Source organism: Peromyscus leucopus, chromosome 14 (assembly GCF_004664715.2).
Source record: "Peromyscus leucopus breed LL Stock chromosome 14, UCI_PerLeu_2.1, whole genome shotgun sequence".
Lineage (NCBI taxonomy): Eukaryota > Metazoa > Chordata > Mammalia > Rodentia > Cricetidae > Peromyscus > Peromyscus leucopus.
Window position 1 is genome coordinate 35,053,656 of NC_051075.1, and position 4,525 is coordinate 35,058,180.

Here is a 4,525-nt window from a genome sequence, read left to right on the forward strand (position 1 = left end):
CAAAAGCATGTCTTTTACTTTAAAAAGAGGATTAAACTATAAAAATTGTGGACGTCCTGAAATTGCATTTGTGTTCCACTCACTCTACTTAACTTTAAAATATTGTTATTCATTAATATGAGAAATTTTAAAACTGTACATTGCTTTATCCAAAGATGTATATTTTGTCATTTTATCGTTGTCTTGGATATTGCATAATATTGTTCTATGGAAAAGTTTAATTCGGTTCCCTGAATTCTGAACCTAAGGAGAACCAAAAGAAGAACATTACCCCTTAAGGATGATAATGGACTATTTCATAAATTATATATTTTGTGTGTCATTCTTTAATTCTCAAAGTTACCTTGAACTTAATAATATGCAACAACTACTATACTATCCCCGGCAATTCTCTGGGTGAAAAATTTATATGCAGGCTGTGACGATAGTTCAGTTGGGTGTGTAGAGCTTGTTGCACAGTGTGAGAACCTGAGTTCAACCACCAAAATGCCAGTAATCCAATGGTAGTATCATGCTTCTGAAATGACAATTGTCATTCCTACAGTTACTTTTAAAGAAAGAGGGGGAGGCAGGAAAAGTTTCCCGAAGTTCACTAGACAGGAAGGAAACCTGAGATGGTCCTCTCACTTTCGTTGGCACATATGCACACTCGCATCCCACATGATTGCACAAATCCTTACTCATACTTATAAAAACAGAAACATGCATGCACATAGAAATACAATTATAAAAAATGATTTATATGCCTGTATAAAGCCTTATAGTTGTTCTGCGGTGTCTGAGTTTCTCAATGGCTTTCCACTTGAATGAGCAGGAATGATTTTAATTGCTTGAGGCTGAAATTAACTACATATTTTATACAAGTGTCAAGTGGCTGAAATAGAAGAATTCAATTGCTAGCCATTTGAGGTTATTGATTGGAAACCCTAATTATGACCTCTGTGTGAGGCTGAGACTTCACATAGATTGGTAGCTGCTATTCTAAGAAACTAGCATTTCAGAAGACTGATACAGATTCTGCACAAAATCTAGTTAGCCAGAATTCCAGCATGAATGGAGAAGGAGCTCACCAGTCCCCACTCCTAAGTGAGGAACTATTGGCAGTCCATACCTGCTGGGGGAGAGTCATTCTTATGTGGAGGGAGTGACTACTGGTAGACTACCCATATCCAATAGATAGCCCCACATCCACACAAGAAGCAAGCAATAGTTAGACTCAATGGGTTATGAAAAAGGAAATAAAAAATAAAAGGGAGAAAAGGACTGAAAGTTTTGGGAGACAGGTTGAGGTAGGGAGAACTGTGAGATGGATATCCTGAAAAGAATTCTACTGTCCATGTTGAAGACACAACATGGTTATCTGGGTATTTGTAATAGACTCATTTAGGGAGGGACTTCCTTCTACCATATTGGAACAATTTATGTTAAATATATATTCTTAACTTACTTCCTCATGTAGTACTCAGTGTCATGCACATGCACATTTGCAACAGGTTTTCAAGTAACAATTTGATGAATAAATGAATGTTTACATGTATGTATGTACGAATGAATGAATGAATGAAAGTTTAAGAAAATTTGATGTACTTAATTCTTGCAGAAAAGTTCATGGGAAAATGTCATCTGTTGGTATGTATATGAAATGGGATAATCATATATACTAGAATTTTTAATATAATTATTAGGCTACAGAAGGACATATTAAAATGATTGTGTTATTAATGAAAGAACTCTACCTTAGTAATCCATGTGGGCAATGGTATATTGGAGAATGTTTTGTCTTTATAATTCATACAAAATTACTCATATTTTATGTGATCTGAACCTCATCTTGAATAAATGGACCTTGAAAATGTATTCTGTTCACCACACTTTGAAAATCAATCACACATGAAATTGGTGCTCAGACAATGCGCATGCAAATATAATCATATATAATCCATGATCATCAGCATTCTATTATTGTAGGTGCCTGAAAACTGCAAGTGCTTATAGCATCATCCAGTTTTATGTTAATAAAATATATTACCTCATCAATATTTCTAAAAATAGAATATTTTAAAAATTATGTTTGCTGAAGGTATAACTCATTACCCCTTTAGACTCCATATCTATAATATCACATTTTGTGGGCCTTTTATTTTCCTTCTATAAATTTATGTAATGTGTGATTTTTCTCAGGAATAGTTAGCAATTGAATCAAGAGAATCAGAAGCATGAAGAATTTATGAAGACTCTCATGTGTGCCGGGATCTGAAAATATTAACTATTGTGTTATACATACAACACAATATGTTGTGGTGGGAGATTATATAAATAAAAGTTATGAGGATTGTTTTGTGTTATTTACTTGACTCCCATCCATCCCCATTAGTAAGAAAACTCAGTAAGGCTGTACATTTATTTGACTGTATTACACATTGTGAATTGTCAAGTAAGCTCACAGGGAGGGGTTCAATCAAGGTAAAACCACAATATTTGGAAATTAAGTGATATGGATCAATCATTAACTAATGTGGCTTATTTTCAACATTGTTTTTTGCTTTTTTTCCTTTTTACTTTCTTTTTAGTGATGCTTACAACTAAGAGCTGAAAGCATGTAAGGCAATCACTCTACCATGAAGTGCATCTCCAGAAACCCTCAACATTCCCCTATTTCTTTACATGCAGTGTAGACTCCATTATCATTAGGTTCATGCTGGGAATTGAAGTATCTGAGGCCAGAGTACATATAAAATTTTAAATATGTAAAGTTTATAAAGTATACACTTCAAAGTTATAAAATTCAGCAAGAGTTTACAATAAAAAAACTTTGCTAAATACTCTAAAAAAATCAGGTGTTCAGATTTGGATTGATATTTCTGTGGTTCTGGAATCTGATGGAAAGATATTATGTAAGAGAAAGAAGTATCTATAAGCTTCCACAGCACTGTGCCATGGTCGTTGTATCCTGTACATTCCCCAATTGTCTCCTTAAGGGCAATATCTACTCCTCAACTTCGTTCAGGCTTAGCAGTATACAGTCCTTTGTCATAATCAGTCTGCCCTGATGTGGGATGACTCATCCCTAGCAGGCTTGAGGCCCAGCCAAGTACAAAAGATACTGTACTTTTGATTCTGAGAGCCAACTTGGGTCTGCCTAAGGGCCTTAGCAAATGTGGCTGAAACATGATCTGGAGATGACCTGGACCAATGAGAGACAGCCATGTCACAACAGCAGATGCATATTCATTGGACTTCCACCCAGGGAGGGGTGGAGGGTATATAAAGCTTGCCTCTAACTGAATAAATTGAGCTTGTTGTTTTAACATTCTCCCAGAGTCTGTGTCATTGACTCTGTACCTACTTGGCCCCTTCCCCCAAAGGGAACAACAGCAAGGACCCTGCTACACCCTGAAAGTCATCCTTAGAGACAGGAAATTATATATTTTTAGCTACTACAAAATGGATTAGAAGAGTGTCAGAGACTTTTTGCCAAGATGGTGCTGAAAGCAAAGAAGGAAGTCCTGCCCCTCCCAAGCAGAGGCCAAAGCAAAGGCCTTGAAAGCCAAGGAAAGGAGGCAGTTCTGAAAGGCATCCACAGTCACAAAAAGATCCGCACATCACCCACCTTCTGGCAGCACAAGACCCCGCGGCTCTGGAGGCAACCCAAATACCCTCAAAAGAGAGTTCTCAGGATAAATAAGTTTGACCACTATGCCATCATCCAATTCCACCTGACCACTCAGTCAGCCATGAGGAAGATAGAAGACAACAACCCATTTCTGTTCATTGTGGGTGTCAAGACCAACAAGCACCGGATCAAACAGGCTGTGAAGAAATTCTATACATTAATGTGGTCAAAGTCAACACACTCACAAGGCCTGATGGAAAGAAGAAGGCCTATGTATGGTTGGCTTCTGGTTATGATGCTTTGGATGTCATCAACAAAATTGGCATCATCTAAACTGAGTCCAGCTGGCTAATTTTAAATATACTTTTTTACCATTAAAAAAAAATAGAAGAATATCAGAGACCCAGTTGAAATCACCCAGGTTATCTGCTTGATAACTCGAGTTTCCTCACATTGTTGGAGGATCACAAACAAGCCAAGTCTGAATAGTCAGAACTAGGCTTTATATTGGATGCATGGGCATATTTGAGATTCAGTTGAGCATATTTGAGAAACTTACACAATTCTAATAAAATTCATGTTATTTTATATATTTTGTTCCTTGAAGCTCAATTATCATAATGAATAAAGTTTGCATTTATAAATACAATAAACCCAATTTCTTAAATATGCTGAATTTAAACTCAAATATGCTCTTGGACAAATTTTATTTTTCAGAGCTAAGTTGGCTTAGGATTTGATAACATATTTTAAACTAACCAGTGAATAATACCTCAATTCACTATGTAATTTTACACCTCAGAAAAACAATATTTTCTATAACTACCATTATACAAATAAATTTTCGAATTCAATTTTACTCCAATAAAATAACTTATACTCCCAATAATTCATTGGTTCATTGATTTCTTT

General features: G+C 35.8%; 1 pseudogene; it reads left to right on the forward strand.

The window, feature by feature from the left end:
• Positions 1-3,479: 3,479 nt before the first annotated feature.
• On the forward strand, positions 3,480-3,946 carry LOC114684725 (annotated as a pseudogene).
• Positions 3,947-4,525: the final 579 nt, after the last annotated feature.